This window comes from Ranitomeya imitator, chromosome 9, assembly GCF_032444005.1.
Source record: "Ranitomeya imitator isolate aRanImi1 chromosome 9, aRanImi1.pri, whole genome shotgun sequence".
Taxonomy (NCBI): Eukaryota; Metazoa; Chordata; class Amphibia; order Anura; family Dendrobatidae; genus Ranitomeya; species Ranitomeya imitator.
In genome coordinates this window covers 148,767,111-148,785,810 of record NC_091290.1, presented here as the reverse complement: position 1 = coordinate 148,785,810, position 18,700 = coordinate 148,767,111, and positions in this window count along the sequence as shown.

Sequence of the window (18,700 nt, the reverse complement as noted above, 5' to 3'; positions counted from 1 at the left end):
TTACTAAGCTTTATGTGGTGGCTAGGTCATCAATATATCTATTAGTGCCCAACGACAGGTCATGAAATACTAGAGCGGGTTCATTTGTAATTTCTTAAGTACAACTGAGAGGTAGAATTACTCAGACCTCAGCCACAATTGAACTAAAGACCAAATCATTGAAAGGTAATCGAACTAACCTCTGAGCCACTGTGCTGCCTGAGCATACGTGCTACGTGAGCAACTATGCTGCTAGAGCATCCGTGCTGCCTGAGCATGCTTGCTGCCTGAGCATCAGTGCTGCCTGAACATTATAGGTTGGCTAGGTCATCAATTTGTATATCAGTGCACACCAACAGGTCATAAAAAACTAGAGTGGGTCCATTTGCAATTTCTAAAGTGCAACTGAGAGGTAGAATTACTCAGACCTCAGTCACAACTGAACTAAGGACCCATGCACTGGAAGGTAATGGAGCTAACCACTGAGCCACTGTGCTTACTAAGCTTTATGTGGTGGCTAGGTCATCAATATGTCTATCAGTGCCCAACGACAGGTCATGAATTACTAGAGCAGGTCCAATTGTAATTTCTAAAATACAACTGAGAGGTAGAGTTACTCAGACCTCAGTTGGAATTGAACTAAGGACCAAAGCATAGAAATGTAATCGAGCAAACTACTGAGCCACCATGCTGCTTGAGTATTACGCGATGGTTATGTCATCAATGTGTCTATCAGTGCATACCGACAGTTTGTCAAAAACTAGAACAAGTCCACTTGTATGTATATGTATATCAGTGTAAACCAACAGGTCTTGAAAAACTAGAGTGGGTCCATTTGCAATTTCTAAAGTGCAACAGAGAGGTAGAATTACTCAGATCTCAGTCACAATTGAACTAAGGACACATGCACTGGAAGGTAATGGAGCTAACCACTAAGCCACTGTGCTTACTAAGCTTTATGTGGTGGCTAGGTCATCAATATGTCCATCAGTGCCCAACGGCTGGTCATGAAATACTAGAGAGGGTCCACTTGTAGTTTCTAAAGTACAACTGAGAGGTAGAATTACTCAGACCTCAGTCACAATTGAACTAAGGACCCATGCACTGGAAGGTAATGGAGCTAACCACTGAGCCACTGTGCTTACTAAGCTTTATGTGGTGGCTAGGTCATCAATATGTCTATTAGTGCCCAACGACAGGTCATGAAATACTAGAGCGGGTTCATTTGTAATTTCTTAAGTACAACTGAGAGGTAGAATTACTCAGACCTCAGCCACAATTGAACTAAAGACCCAATCATTGAAAGGTAATCGAACTAACCTCTGAGCCACTGTGCTGCCTGAGCATACGTGTTACGTGGGCAACTATGCTGCTAGAACATCCGTGCTGCCTGAGCATGCTTGCTGCCTGAGCATCAGTGCTGCCTGAACATTATAGGTTGGCTAGGTCATCAATTTGTATATCAGTGCACACCAACAGGTCATAAAAAACCAGAGTGGGTCCATTTGCAATTTCTAAAGTGCAACTGAGAGGTAGAATTACTCAGACCTCAGTCACAACTGAACTAAGGACCCATGCACTGGAAGGTAATGGAGCTAACCACTGAGCCACTGTGCTTACTAAGCTTTATGTGGTGGCTAGGTCATCAATATGTCTATCAGTGCCCAACGACTGGTCATGAAATACTAGAGAGGGTCCACTTGTAGTTTCTAAAGTACAACTGAGAGGTATAATTACTCAGACCTCAGTCACAATTGAACTAAGGACCCATGCACTGGAAGGTAATGGAGCTAACCACTGAGCCACTGTGCTTACTAAGCTTTACGTGGTGGCTAGGTCATCAATATGTCTATTAGTGCCCAACGACAGGTCATGAAATACTAGAGCGGGTTCATTTGTAATTTCTTAAGTACAACTGAGAGGTAGAATTACTCAGACCTCAGCCACAATTGAACTAAAGACCCAATCATTGAAAGGTAATCGAACTAACCTCTGAGCCACTGTGCTGCCTGAGCATACGTGCTACGTGAGCAACTATGCTGCTAGAGCATCCGTGCTGCCTGAGCATGCTTGCTGCCTGAGCATCAGTGCTGCCTGAACATTATAGGTTGGCTAGGTCATCAATTTGTATATCAGTGCACACCAACAGGTCATAAAAAACTAGAGTGGGTCCATTTGCAATTTCTAAAGTGCAACTGAGAGGTAGAATTACTCAGACCTCAGTCACAACTGAACTAAGGACCCATGCACTGGAAGGTAATGGAGCTAACCACTGAGCCACTGTGCTTACTAAGCTTTATGTGGTGGCTAGGTCATCAATATGTCTATCAGTGCCCAACGACAGGTCATGAATTACTAGAGCGGGTCCAATTGTAATTTCTAAAATACAACTGAGAGGTAGAGTTACTCAGACCTCAGTTGGAATTGAACTAAGGACCAAAGCATAGAAATGTAATCGAGCAAACTACTGAGCCACCATGCTGCTTGAGTATTACGCGATGGTTATGTCATCAATGTGTCTATCAGTGCATACCGACAGTTTGTCAAAAACTAGAACAAGTCCACTTGTATGTATATGTATATCAGTGTAAACCAACAGGTCATGAAAAACTAGAGTGGGTCCATTTGCAATTTCTAAAGTGCAACAGAGAGGTAGAATTACTCAGACCTCAGTCACAATTGAACTAAAGACCCAATCATTGAAAGGTAATCGAACTAACCTCTGAGCCACTGTGCTGCCTGAGCATACGTGCTACGTGAGCAACTATGCTGCTAGAGCATCCGTGCTGCCTGAGCATGCTTGCTGCCTGAGCATCAGTGCTGCCTGAACATTATAGGTTGGCTAGGTCATCAATTTGTATATCAGTGCACACCAACAGGTCATAAAAAACTAGAGTGGGTCCATTTGCAATTTCTAAAGTGCAACTGAGAGGTAGAATTACTCAGACCTCAGTCACAACTGAACTAAGGACCCATGCACTGGAAGGTAATGGAGCTAACCACTGAGCCACTGTGCTTACTAAGCTTTATGTGGTGGCTAGGTCATCAATATGTCTATCAGTGCCCAACGACAGGTCATGAATTACTAGAGCGGGTCCAATTGTAATTTCTAAAATACAACTGAGAGGTAGAGTTACTCAGACCTCAGTTGGAATTGAACTAAGGACCAAAGCATAGAAATGTAATCGAACAAACTACTGAGCCACCATGCTGCTTGAGTATTACGCGATGGTTATGTCATCAATGTGTCTATCAGTGCATACCGACAGTTTGTCAAAAACTAGAACAAGTCCACTTGTATGTATATGTATATCAGTGTAAACCAAAAGGTCATGAAAAACTAGAGTGGGTCCATTTGCAATTTCTAAAGTGCAACAGAGAGGTAGAATTACTCAGATCTCAGTCACAATTGAACTAAGGACACATGCACTGGAAGGTAATGGAGCTAACCACTGAGCCACTGTGCTTACTAAGCTTTATGTGGTGACTAGGTCATCAATATGTCTATCAGTGCCCAACGACTGGTCATGAAATACTAGAGAGGGTCCACTTGTAGTTTCTAAAGTACAACTGAGAGGTAGAATTACTCAGACCTCAGTCACAATTGAACTAAGGACCCATGCACTGGAAGGTAATGGAGCTAACCACTGAGCCACTGTGCTTACTAAGCTTTATGTGGTGGCTAGGTCATCAATATGTCCATCAGTGCCCAACGACTGGTCATGAAATACTAGAGAGGGTCCACTTGTAGTTTCTAAAGTACAACGGAGAGGTAGAATTACTAAGACCTCAGTCACAATTCAACTAAGGACCCATGCACTGGAAGGTAATGGAGCTAACCACTGAGCCACTGTGCTTACTAAGCTTTATGTGGTGGCTAGGTCATCAATATGTCCATCAGTGCCCAACGACTGGTCATGAAATACTAGAGAGGGTCCACTTGTAGTTTCTAAAGTACAACTGAGAGGTAGAATTACTCAGACCTCAGTCACAATTGAACTAAAGACCCAATCATTGAAAGGTAATCGAACTAAACTCTGAGCCACTGTGCTGCCTGAGCATACGTGCTACGTGAGCAACTATGCTGCTAGAGCATCCGTGCTGCCTGAGCATGCTTGCTGCCTGAGCATCAGTGCTGCCTGAACATTATAGGTTGGCTAGGTCATCAATTTGTATATCAGTGCACACCAACAGGTCATAAAAAACTAGAGTGGGTCCATTTGCAATTTCTAAAGTGCAACTGAGAGGTAGAATTACTCAGACCTCAGTCACAACTCAACTAAGGACCCATGCACTGGAAGGTAATGGAGCTAACCACTGAGCCACTGTGCTTACTAAGCTTTATGTGGTGGCTAGGTCTTCAATATGTCTATCAGTGCCCAACGACTGGTCATGAAATACTAGAGAGGGTCCACTTGTAGTTTCTAAAGTACAACTGAGAGGTAGAATTACTCAGACCTCAGTCACAATTGAACTAAGGACCCATGCACTGGAAGGTAATGGAGCTAACCACTGAGCCACTGTGCTTACTAAGCTTTATGTGGTGGCTAGGTCATCAATATGTCTATCAGTGCCCAACGACAGGTCATGAAATACTAGAGCGGGTCCAATTGTAATTTCTAAAATACAACTGAGAGGTAGAGTTACTCAGACCTCAGTTGGAATTGAACTAAGGACCAAAGCATAGAAATGTAATCGAGCAAACTACTGAGCCACCATGCTGCTTGAGTATTACGCGATGGTTATGTCATCAATGTGTCTATCCGTGCATACCGACAGTTTGTCAAAAACTAGAACAAGTCCACTTGTATGTATATGTATATCAGTGTAAACCAAAAGGTCATGAAAAACTAGAGTGGGTCCATTTGCAATTTCTAAAGTGCAACAGAGAGGTAGAATTACTCAGATCTCAGTCACAATTGAACTAAGGACACATGCACTGGAAGGTAATGGAGCTAACCACTGAGCCACTGTGCTTACTAAGCTTTATGTGGTGGCTAGGTCATCAATATGTCCATCAGTGCCCAACGACTGGTCATGAAATACTAGAGAGGGTCCACTTGTAGTTTCTAAAGTACAACTGAGAGGTAGAATTACTCAGACCTCAGTCACAATTGAACTAAGGACCCATGCACTGGAAGGTAATGGAGCTAACCACTGAGCCACTGTGCTTACTAAGCTTTATGTGGTGGCTAGGTCATCAATATGTCTATTAGTGCCCAACGACAGGTCATGAAATACTAGAGCGGGTTCATTTGTAATTTCTTAAGTACAACAGAGGTAGAATTACTCAGACCTCAGCCACAATTGAACTAAAGACCCAATCATTGAAAGGTAATCGAACTAACCTCTGAGCCACTGTGCTGCCTGAGCATCCGTGCTACGTGAGCAACTATGCTGCTAGAGCATCCGTGCTGCCTGAGCATGCTTGCTGCCTGAGCATCAGTGCTGCCTGAACATTATAGGTTGGCTAGGTCATCAATTTGTATATCAGTGCACACCAACAGGTCATAAAAAACTAGAGTGGGTCCATTTGCAATTTCTAAAGTGCAACTGAGAGGTAGAATTACTCAGACCTCAGTCACAACTGAACTAAGGACCCATGCACTGGAAGGTAATGGAGCTAACCACTGAGCCACTGTGCTTACTAAGCTTTATGTGGTGGCTAGGTCATCAATATGTCTATCAGTGCCCAACGACTGGTCATGAAATACTAGAGAGGGTCCACTTGTAGTTTCTAAAGTACAACGGAGAGGTAGAATTACTCAGACCTCAGTCACAATTCAACTAAGGACCCATGCACTGGAAGGTAATGGAGCTAACCACTGAGCCACTGTGCTTACTAAGCTTTATGTGGTGGCTAGGTCATCAATATGTCTATCAGTGCCCAACGACTGGTCATGAAATACTAGAGAGGGTCCACTTGTAGTTTCTAAAGTACAACTGAGAGGTAGAATTACTCAGACCTCAGTCACAATTGAACTAAGGACCCATGCACTGGAAGGTAATGGAGCTAACCACTGAGCCACTGTGCTTACTAAGCTTTATGTGGTGGCTAGGTCATCAATATGTCTATCAGTGCCCAACGACTGGTCATGAAATACTAGAGAGGGTCCACTTGTAGTTTCTAAAGTACAACGGAGAGGTAGAATTACTCAGACCTCAGTCACAATTCAACTAAGGACCCATGCACTGGAAGGTAATGGAGCTAACCACTGAGCCACTGTGCTTACTAAGCTTTATGTGGTGGCTAGGTCATCAATATATCTATTAGTGCCCAACGACAGGTCATGAAATACTAGAGCGGGTTCATTTGTAATTTCTTAAGTACAACTGAGAGGTAGAATTACTCAGACCTCAGCCACAATTGAACTAAAGACCCAATCATTGAAAGGTAATCGAACTAACCTCTGAGCCACTGTGCTGCCTGAGCATACGTGCTACGTGAGCAACTATGCTGCTAGAGCATCCGTGCTGCCTGAGCATGCTTGCTGCCTGAGCATCAGTGCTGCCTGAACATTATAGGTTGGCTAGGTCATCAATTTGTATATCAGTGCACACCAACAGGTCATAAAAAACTAGAGTGGGTCCATTTGCAATTTCTAAAGTGCAACTGAGAGGTAGAATTACTCAGACCTCAGTCACAACTGAACTAAGGACCCATGCACTGGAAGGTAATGGAGCTAACCACTGAGCCACTGTGCTTACTAAGCTTTATGTGGTGGCTAGGTCATCAATATGTCTATCAGTGCCCAACGACAGGTCATGAATTACTAGAGCAGGTCCAATTGTAATTTCTAAAATACAACTGAGAGGTAGAGTTACTCAGACCTCAGTTGGAATTGAACTAAGGACCAAAGCATAGAAATGTAATCGAGCAAACTACTGAGCCACCATGCTGCTTGAGTATTACGCGATGGTTATGTCATCAATGTGTCTATCAGTGCATATCGACAGTTTGTCAAAAACTAGAACAAGTCCACTTGTATGTATATGTATATCAGTGTAAACCAACAGGTCTTGAAAAACTAGAGTGGGTCCATTTGCAATTTCTAAAGTGCAACAGAGAGGTAGAATTACTCAGATCTCAGTCACAATTGAACTAAGGACACATGCACTGGAAGGTAATGGAGCTAACCACTAAGCCACTGTGCTTACTAAGCTTTATGTGGTGGCTAGGTCATCAATATGTCCATCAGTGCCCAACGGCTGGTCATGAAATACTAGAGAGGGTCCACTTGTAGTTTCTAAAGTACAACTGAGAGGTAGAATTACTCAGACCTCAGTCACAATTGAACTAAGGACCCATGCACTGGAAGGTAATGGAGCTAACCACTGAGCCACTGTGCTTACTAAGCTTTATGTGGTGGCTAGGTCATCAATATGTCTATTAGTGCCCAACGACAGGTCATGAAATACTAGAGCGGGTTCATTTGTAATTTCTTAAGTACAACTGAGAGGTAGAATTACTCAGACCTCAGCCACAATTGAACTAAAGACCCAATCATTGAAAGGTAATCGAACTAACCTCTGAGCCACTGTGCTGCCTGAGCATACGTGTTACGTGGGCAACTATGCTGCTAGAACATCCGTGCTGCCTGAGCATGCTTGCTGCCTGAGCATCAGTGCTGCCTGAACATTATAGGTTGGCTAGGTCATCAATTTGTATATCAGTGCACACCAACAGGTCATAAAAAACCAGAGTGGGTCCATTTGCAATTTCTAAAGTGCAACTGAGAGGTAGAATTACTCAGACCTCAGTCACAACTGAACTAAGGACCCATGCACTGGAAGGTAATGGAGCTAACCACTGAGCCACTGTGCTTACTAAGCTTTATGTGGTGGCTAGGTCATCAATATGTCTATCAGTGCCCAACGACTGGTCATGAAATACTAGAGAGGGTCCACTTGTAGTTTCTAAAGTACAACTGAGAGGTAGAATTACTCAGACCTCAGTCACAATTCAACTAAGGACCCATGCACTGGAAGGTAATGGAGCTAACCACTGAGCCACTGTGCTTACTAAGCTTTACGTGGTGGCTAGGTCATCAATATGTCTATTAGTGCCCAACGACAGGTCATGAAATACTAGAGCGGGTTCATTTGTAATTTCTTAAGTACAACTGAGAGGTAGAATTACTCAGACCTCAGCCACAATTGAACTAAAGACCCAATCATTGAAAGGTAATCGAACTAACCTCTGAGCCACTGTGCTGCCTGAGCATACGTGCTACGTGAGCAACTATGCTGCTAGAGCATCCGTGCTGCCTGAGCATGCTTGCTGCCTGAGCATCAGTGCTGCCTGAACATTATAGGTTGGCTAGGTCATCAATTTGTATATCAGTGCACACCAACAGGTCATAAAAAACTAGAGTGGGTCCATTTGCAATTTCTAAAGTGCAACTGAGAGGTAGAATTACTCAGACCTCAGTCACAACTGAACTAAGGACCCATGCACTGGAAGGTAATGGAGCTAACCACTGAGCCACTGTGCTTACTAAGCTTTATGTGGTGGCTAGGTCATCAATATGTCTATCAGTGCCCAACGACAGGTCATGAATTACTAGAGCGGGTCCAATTGTAATTTCTAAAATACAACTGAGAGGTAGAGTTACTCAGACCTCAGTTGGAATTGAACTAAGGACCAAAGCATAGAAATGTAATCGAGCAAACTACTGAGCCACCATGCTGCTTGAGTATTACGCGATGGTTATGTCATCAATGTGTCTATCAGTGCATACCGACAGTTTGTCAAAAACTAGAACAAGTCCACTTGTATGTATATGTATATCAGTGTAAACCAACAGGTCATGAAAAACTAGAGTGGGTCCATTTGCAATTTCTAAAGTGCAACAGAGAGGTAGAATTACTCAGACCTCAGTCACAATTGAACTAAAGACCCAATCATTGAAAGGTAATCGAACTAACCTCTGAGCCACTGTGCTGCCTGAGCATACGTGCTACGTGAGCAACTATGCTGCTAGAGCATCCGTGCTGCCTGAGCATGCTTGCTGCCTGAGCATCAGTGCTGCCTGAACATTATAGGTTGGCTAGGTCATCAATTTGTATATCAGTGCACACCAACAGGTCATAAAAAACTAGAGTGGGTCCATTTGCAATTTCTAAAGTGCAACTGAGAGGTAGAATTACTCAGACCTCAGTCACAACTGAACTAAGGACCCATGCACTGGAAGGTAATGGAGCTAACCACTGAGCCACTGTGCTTACTAAGCTTTATGTGGTGGCTAGGTCATCAATATGTCTATCAGTGCCCAACGACAGGTCATGAATTACTAGAGCGGGTCCAATTGTAATTTCTAAAATACAACTGAGAGGTAGAGTTACTCAGACCTCAGTTGGAATTGAACTAAGGACCAAAGCATAGAAATGTAATCGAACAAACTACTGAGCCACCATGCTGCTTGAGTATTACGCGATGGTTATGTCATCAATGTGTCTATCAGTGCATACCGACAGTTTGTCAAAAACTAGAACAAGTCCACTTGTATGTATATGTATATCAGTGTAAACCAAAAGGTCATGAAAAACTAGAGTGGGTCCATTTGCAATTTCTAAAGTGCAACAGAGAGGTAGAATTACTCAGATCTCAGTCACAATTGAACTAAGGACACATGCACTGGAAGGTAATGGAGCTAACCACTGAGCCACTGTGCTTACTAAGCTTTATGTGGTGGCTAGGTCATCAATATGTCCATCAGTGCCCAACGACTGGTCATGAAATACTAGAGAGGGTCCACTTGTAGTTTCTAAAGTACAACTGAGAGGTAGAATTACTCAGACCTCAGTCACAATTGAACTAAGGACCCATGCACTGGAAGGTAATGGAGCTAACCACTGAGCCACTGTGCTTACTAAGCTTTATGTGGTGGCTAGGTCATCAATATGTCTATTAGTGCCCAACGACAGGTCATGAAATACTAGAGCGGGTTCATTTGTAATTTCTTAAGTACAACAGAGGTAGAATTACTCAGACCTCAGCCACAATTGAACTAAAGACCCAATCATTGAAAGGTAATCGAACTAACCTCTGAGCCACTGTGCTGCCTGAGCATACGTGCTACGTGAGCAACTATGCTGCTAGAGCATCCGTGCTGCCTGAGCATGCTTGCTGCCTGAGCATCAGTGCTGCCTGAACATTATAGGTTGGCTAGGTCATCAATTTGTATATCAGTGCACACCAACAGGTCATAAAAAACTAGAGTGGGTCCATTTGCAATTTCTAAAGTGCAACTGAGAGGTAGAATTACTCAGACCTCAGTCACAACTGAACTAAGGACCCATGCACTGGAAGGTAATGGAGCTAACCACTGAGCCACTGTGCTTACTAAGCTTTATGTGGTGGCTAGGTCATCAATATGTCTATCAGTGCCCAACGACTGGTCATGAAATACTAGAGAGGGTCCACTTGTAGTTTCTAAAGTACAACTGAGAGGTAGAATTACTCAGACCTCAGTCACAATTGAACTAAGGACCCATGCACTGGAAGGTAATGGAGCTAACCACTGAGCCACTGTGCTTACTAAGCTTTATGTGGTGGCTAGGTCATCAATATGTCTATTAGTGCCCAACGACAGGTCATGAAATACTAGAGCGGGTTCATTTGTAATTTCTTAAGTACAACTGAGAGGTAGAATTACTCAGACCTCAGCCACAATTGAACTAAAGACCCAATCATTGAAAGGTAATCGAACTAACCTCTGAGCCACTGTGCTGCCTGAGCATACGTGCTACGTGAGCAACTATGCTGCTAGAGCATCCGTGCTGCCTGAGCATGCTTGCTGCCTGAGCATCAGTGCTGCCTGAACATTATAGGTTGGCTAGGTCATCAATTTGTATATCAGTGCACACCAACAGGTCATAAAAAACTAGAGTGGGTCCATTTGCAATTTCTAAAGTACAACTGAGAGGTAGAATTACTCAGACCTCAGTCACAACTGAACTAAGGACCCATGCACTGGAAGGTAATGGAGCTAACCACTGAGCCACTGTGCTTACTAAGCTTTATGTGGTGGCTAGGTCATCAATATGTCTATCAGTGCCCAACGACTGGTCATGAAATACTAGAGAGGGTCCACTTGTAGTTTCTAAAGTACAACGGAGAGGTAGAATTACTCAGACCTCAGTCACAATTAAACTAAGGACCCATGCACTGGAAGGTAATGGAGCTAACCACTGAGCCACTGTGCTTACTAAGCTTTATGTGGTGGCTAGGTCATCAATATGTCTATCAGTGCCCAACGACTGGTCATGAAATACTAGAGAGGGTCCACTTGTAGTTTCTAAAGTACAACTGAGAGGTAGAATTACTCAGACCTCAGTCACAATTGAACTAAGGACCCATGCACTGGAAGGTAATGGAGCTAACCACTGAGCCACTGTGCTTACTAAGCTTTATGTGGTGGCTAGGTCATCAATATGTCTATCAGTGCCCAACGACTGGTCATGAAATACTAGAGAGGGTCCACTTGTAGTTTCTAAAGTACAACGGAGAGGTAGAATTACTCAGACCTCAGTCACAATTCAACTAAGGACCCATGCACTGGAAGGTAATGGAGCTAACCACTGAGCCACTGTGCTTACTAAGCTTTATGTGGTGGCTAGGTCATCAATATATCTATTAGTGCCCAACGACAGGTCATGAAATACTAGAGCGGGTTCATTTGTAATTTCTTAAGTACAACTGAGAGGTAGAATTACTCAGACCTCAGCCACAATTGAACTAAAGACCCAATCATTGAAAGGTAATCGAACTAACCTCTGAGCCACTGTGCTGCCTGAGCATACGTGCTACGTGAGCAACTATGCTGCTAGAGCATCCGTGCTGCCTGAGCATGCTTGCTGCCTGAGCATCAGTGCTGCCTGAACATTATAGGTTGGCTAGGTCATCAATTTGTATATCAGTGCACACCAACAGGTCATAAAAAACTAGAGTGGGTCCATTTGCAATTTCTAAAGTGCAACTGAGAGGTAGAATTACTCAGACCTCAGTCACAACTGAACTAAGGACCCATGCACTGGAAGGTAATGGAGCTAACCACTGAGCCACTGTGCTTACTAAGCTTTATGTGGTGGCTAGGTCATCAATATGTCTATCAGTGCCCAACGACAGGTCATGAATTACTAGAGCAGGTCCAATTGTAATTTCTAAAATACAACTGAGAGGTAGAGTTACTCAGACCTCAGTTGGAATTGAACTAAGGACCAAAGCATAGAAATGTAATCGAGCAAACTACTGAGCCACCATGCTGCTTGAGTATTACGCGATGGTTATGTCATCAATGTGTCTATCAGTGCATACCGACAGTTTGTCAAAAACTAGAACAAGTCCACTTGTATGTATATGTATATCAGTGTAAACCAACAGGTCTTGAAAAACTAGAGTGGGTCCATTTGCAATTTCTAAAGTGCAACAGAGAGGTAGAATTACTCAGATCTCAGTCACAATTGAACTAAGGACACATGCACTGGAAGGTAATGGAGCTAACCACTAAGCCACTGTGCTTACTAAGCTTTATGTGGTGGCTAGGTCATCAATATGTCCATCAGTGCCCAACGGCTGGTCATGAAATACTAGAGAGGGTCCACTTGTAGTTTCTAAAGTACAACTGAGAGGTAGAATTACTCAGACCTCAGTCACAATTGAACTAAGGACCCATGCACTGGAAGGTAATGGAGCTAACCACTGAGCCACTGTGCTTACTAAGCTTTATGTGGTGGCTAGGTCATCAATATGTCTATTAGTGCCCAACGACAGGTCATGAAATACTAGAGCGGGTTCATTTGTAATTTCTTAAGTACAACTGAGAGGTAGAATTACTCAGACCTCAGCCACAATTGAACTAAAGACCCAATCATTGAAAGGTAATCGAACTAACCTCTGAGCCACTGTGCTGCCTGAGCATACGTGTTACGTGGGCAACTATGCTGCTAGAACATCCGTGCTGCCTGAGCATGCTTGCTGCCTGAGCATCAGTGCTGCCTGAACATTATAGGTTGGCTAGGTCATCAATTTGTATATCAGTGCACACCAACAGGTCATAAAAAACCAGAGTGGGTCCATTTGCAATTTCTAAAGTGCAACTGAGAGGTAGAATTACTCAGACCTCAGTCACAACTGAACTAAGGACCCATGCACTGGAAGGTAATGGAGCTAACCACTGAGCCACTGTGCTTACTAAGCTTTATGTGGTGGCTAGGTCATCAATATGTCTATCAGTGCCCAACGACTGGTCATGAAATACTAGAGAGGGTCCACTTGTAGTTTCTAAAGTACAACTGAGAGGTAGAATTACTCAGACCTCAGTCACAATTGAACTAAGGACCCATGCACTGGAAGGTAATGGAGCTAACCACTGAGCCACTGTGCTTACTAAGCTTTACGTGGTGGCTAGGTCATCAATATGTCTATTAGTGCCCAACGACAGGTCATGAAATACTAGAGCGGGTTCATTTGTAATTTCTTAAGTACAACTGAGAGGTAGAATTACTCAGACCTCAGCCACAATTGAACTATAGTAAAGACCCAATCATTGAAAGGTAATCGAACTAACCTCTGAGCCACTGTGCTGCCTGAGCATACGTGCTACGTGAGCAACTATGCTGCTAGAGCATCCGTGCTGCCTGAGCATGCTTGCTGCCTGAGCATCAGTGCTGCCTGAACATTATAGGTTGGCTAGGTCATCAATTTGTATATCAGTGCACACCAACAGGTCATAAAAAACTAGAGTGGGTCCATTTGCAATTTCTAAAGTGCAACTGAGAGGTAGAATTACGCAGACCTCAGTCACAACTGAACTAAGGACCCATGCACTGGAAGGTAATGGAGCTAACCACTGAGCCACTGTGCTTACTAAGCTTTATGTGGTGGCTAGGTCATCAATATGTCTATCAGTGCCCAACGACAGGTCATGAATTACTAGAGCGGGTCCAATTGTAATTTCTAAAATACAACTGAGAGGTAGAGTTACTCAGACCTCAGTTGGAATTGAACTAAGGACCAAAGCATAGAAATGTAATCGAGCAAACTACTGAGCCACCATGCTGCTTGAGTATTACGCGATGGTTATGTCATCAATGTGTCTATCAGTGCATACCGACAGTTTGTCAAAAACTAGAACAAGTCCACTTGTATGTATATGTATATCAGTGTAAACCAACAGGTCATGAAAAACTAGAGTGGGTCCATTTGCAATTTCTTAAGTGCAACAGAGAGGTAGAATTACTCAGACCTCAGCCACAATTGAACTAAAGACCCAATCATTGAAAGGTAATCGAACTAACCTCTGAGCCACTGTGCTGCCTGAGCATACGTGCTACGTGAGCAACTATGCTGCTAGAGCATCCGTGCTGCCTGAGCATGCTTGCTGCCTGAGCATCAGTGCTGCCTGAACATTATAGGTTGGCTAGGTCATCAATTTGTATATCAGTGCACACCAACAGGTCATAAAAAACTAGAGTGGGTCCATTTGCAATTTCTAAAGTGCAACTGAGAGGTAGAATTACTCAGACCTCAGTCACAACTGAACTAAGGACCCATGCACTGGAAGGTAATGGAGCTAACCACTGAGCCACTGTGCTTACTAAGCTTTATGTGGTGGCTAGGTCATCAATATGTCTATCAGTGCCCAACGACAGGTCATGAATTACTAGAGCGGGTCCAATTGTAATTTCTAAAATACAACTGAGAGGTAGAGTTACTCAGACCTCAGTTGGAATTGAACTAAGGACCAAAGCATAGAAATGTAATCGAGCAAACTACTGAGCCACCATGCTGCTTGAGTATTACGCGATGGTTATGTCATCAATGTGTCTATCAGTGCATACCGACAGTTTGTCAAAAACTAGAACAAGTCCACTTGTATGTATATGTATATCAGTGTAAACCAACAGGTCATGAAAAACTAGAGTGGGTCCATTTGCAATTTCTAAAGTGCAACAGAGAGGTAGAATTACTCAGATCTCAGTCACAATTGAACTAAGGACACATGCACTGGAAGGTAATGGAGCTAACCACTGAGCCACTGTGCTTACTAAGCTTTATGTGGTGGCTAGGTCATCAATATGTCTATCAGTGCCCAACGACTGGTCATGAAATACTAGAGAGGGTCGACTTGTAGTTTCTAAAGTACAACTGAGAGGTAGAATTACTCAGACCTCAGTCACAATTGAACTAAGGACCCATGCACTGGAAGGTAATGGAGCTAACCACTGAGCCACTGTGCTTACTAAGCTTTATGTGGTGGCTAGGTCATCATTATGTCTATTAGTGCCCAACGACAGGTCATGAAATACTAGAGCGGGTTCATTTGTAATTTCTTAAGTACAACTGAGAGGTAGAATTACTCAGACCTCAGCCACAATTGAACTAAAGACCCAATCATTGAAAGGTAATCGAACTAACCTCTGAGCCACTGTGCTGCCTGAGCATACGTGCTACGTGAGCAACTATGCTGCTAGAGCATCCGTGCTGCCTGAGCATGCTTGCTGCCTGAGCATCAGTGCTGCCTGAACATTATAGGTTGGCTAGGTCATCAATTTGTATATCAGTGCACACCAACAGGTCATAAAAAACTAGAGTGGGTCCATTTGCAATTTCTAAAGTGCAACTGAGAGGTAGAATTACTCAGACCTCAGTCACAACTGAACTAAGGACCCATGCACTGGAAGGTAATGGAGCTAACCACTGAGCCACTGTGCTTACTAAGCTTTATGTGGTGGCTAGGTCATCAATATGTCTATCAGTGCCCAACGACAGGTCATGAATTACTAGAGCGGGTCCAATTGTAATTTCTAAAATACAACTGAGAGGTAGAGTTACTCAGACCTCAGTTGGAATTGAACTAAGGACCAAAGCATAGAAATGTAATCGAGCAAACTACTGAGCCACCATGCTGCTTGAGTATTACGCGATGGTTATGTCATCAATGTGTCTATCAGTGCATACCGACAGTTTGTCAAAAACTAGAACAAGTCCACTTGTATGTATATGTATATCAGTGTAAACCAACAGGTCATGAAAAACTAGAGTGGGTCCATTTGCAATTTCTAAAGTGCAACAGAGAGGTAGAATTACTCAGATCTCAGTCACAATTGAACTAAGGACACATGCACTGGAAGGTAATGGAGCTAACCACTGAGCCACTGTGCTTACTAAGCTTTATGTGGTGGCTAGGTCATCAATATGTCTATCAGTGCCCAACGACTGGTCATGAAATACTAGAGAGGGTCCACTTGTAGTTTCTAAAGTACAACTGAGAGGTAGAATTACTCAGACCTCAGTCACAATTGAACTAAGGACCCATGCACTGGAAGGTAATGGAGCTAACCACTGAGCCACTGTGCTTACTAAGCTTTATGTGGTGGCTAGGTCATCATTATGTCTATTAGTGCCCAACGACAGGTCATGAAATACTAGAGCGGGTTCATTTGTAATTTCTTAAGTACAACTGAGAGGTAGAATTACTCAGACCTCAGCCACAATTGAACTAAAGACCCAATCATTGAAAGGTAATCGAACTAACCTCTGAGCCACTGTGCTGCCTGAGCATACGTGCTACGTGAGCAACTATGCTGCTAGAGCATCCGTGCTGCCTGAGCATGCTTGCTGCCTGAGCATCAGTGCTGCCTGAACATTATAGGTTGGCTAGGTCATCAATTTGTATATCAGTGCACACCAACAGGTCATAAAAAACTAGAGTGGGTCCATTTGCAATTTCTAAAGTGCAACTGAGAGGTAGAATTACTCAGACCTCAGTCACAACTGAACTAAGGACCCATGCACTGGAAGGTAATGGAGCTAACCACTGAGCCACTGTGCTTACTAAGCTTTATGTGGTGGCTAGGTCATCAATATGTCTATCAGTGCCCAACGACAGGTCATGAATTACTAGAGCGGCTCCAATTGTAATTTCTAAAATACAACTGAGAGGTAGAGTTACTCAGACCTCAGTTGGAATTGAACTAAGGACCAAAGCATAGAAATGTAATCGAGCAAACTACTGAGCCACCATGCTGCTTGAGTATTACGCGATGGTTATGTCATCAATGTGTCTATCAGTGCATACCGACAGTTTGTCAAAAACTAGAACAAGTCCACTTGTATGTATATGTATATCAGTGTAAACCAACAGGTCATGAAAAACTAGAGTGGGTCCATTTGCAATTTCTAAAGTGCAACAGAGAGGTAGAATTACTCAGATCTCAGTCACAATTGAACTAAGGACACATGCACTGGAAGGTAATGGAGCTAACCACTGAGCCACTGTGCTTACTAAGCTTTATGTGGTGGCTAGGTCATCAATATGTCTATCAGTGCCCAACGACTGGTCATGAAATACTAGAGAGGGTCCACTTGTAGTTTCTAAAGTACAACTGAGAGGTAGAATTACTCAGACCTCAGTCACAATTGAACTAAGGACCCATGCACTGGAAGGTAATGGAGCTAACCACTGAGCCACTGTGCTTACTAAGCTTTATGTGGTGGCTAGGTCATCATTATGTCTATTAGTGCCCAACGACAGGTCATGAAATACTAGAGCGGGTTCATTTGTAATTTCTTAAGTACAACTGAGAGGTAGAATTACTCAGACCTCAGCCACAATTGAACTAAAGACCCAATCATTGAAAGGTAATCGAACTAACCTCTGAGCCACTGTGCTGCCTGAGCATACGTGCTACGTGAGCAACTATGCTGCTAGAGCATCCGTGCTGCCTGAGCATGCTTGCTGCCTGAGCATCAGTGCTGCCTGAACATTATAGGTTGGCTAGGTCATCAATTTGTATATCAGTGCACACCAACAGGTCATAAAAAACTAGAGTGGGTCCATTTGCAATTTCTAAAGTGCAACTGAGAGGTAGAATTACTCAGACCTCAGTCAGAACTGAACTAAGGACCCATGCACTGGAAGGTAATGGAGCTAACCACTGAGCCACTGTGCCTACTAAGCCTTATGTGGTGGCTAGGTCATCAATATGTCTATCAGTGCCCAACGACAGGTCATGAAATACTAGAGCGGGTCCAATTGTAATTTCTAAAGTACAACTGAGAGGTAGAGTTACTCAGACCTCAGTTGGAATTGAACTAAGGACCAAAGCATAGAAATGTAATCGAGCAAACTACTGAGCCACCATGCTGCTTGAGTATTACGCGATGGTTATGTCATCAATGTGTCTATCAGTGCATACCGACAGTTTGTCAAAAACTAGAACAAGTCCACTTGTATGTATATGTATATCAGTGTAAACCAACAGGTCATGAAAAACTAGAGTGGGTCCATTTGCAATTTCTAAAGTGCAACAGAGAGGTAGAATTACTCAGATCTCAGTCACAATTGAACTAAGGACACATGCACTGGAAGGTAATGGAGCTAACCACTGAGCCACTGTGCTTACTAAGCTTTATGTGGTGGCTAGGTCATCAATATGTCTATCAGTGCCCAACGACTGGTCATGAAATACTAGAGAGGGTCCACTTGTAGTTTCTAAAGTACAACTGAGAGGTAGAATTACTCAGACCTCAGTCACAATTGAACTAAGGACCCATGCACTGGAAGGTAATGGAGCTAACCACTGAGCCACTGTGCTTACTAAGCTTTATGTGGTGGCTAGGTCATCATTATGTCTATTAGTGCCCAACGACAGGTCATGAAATACTAGAGCGGGTTCATTTGTAATTTCTTAAGTACAACTGAGAGGTAGAATT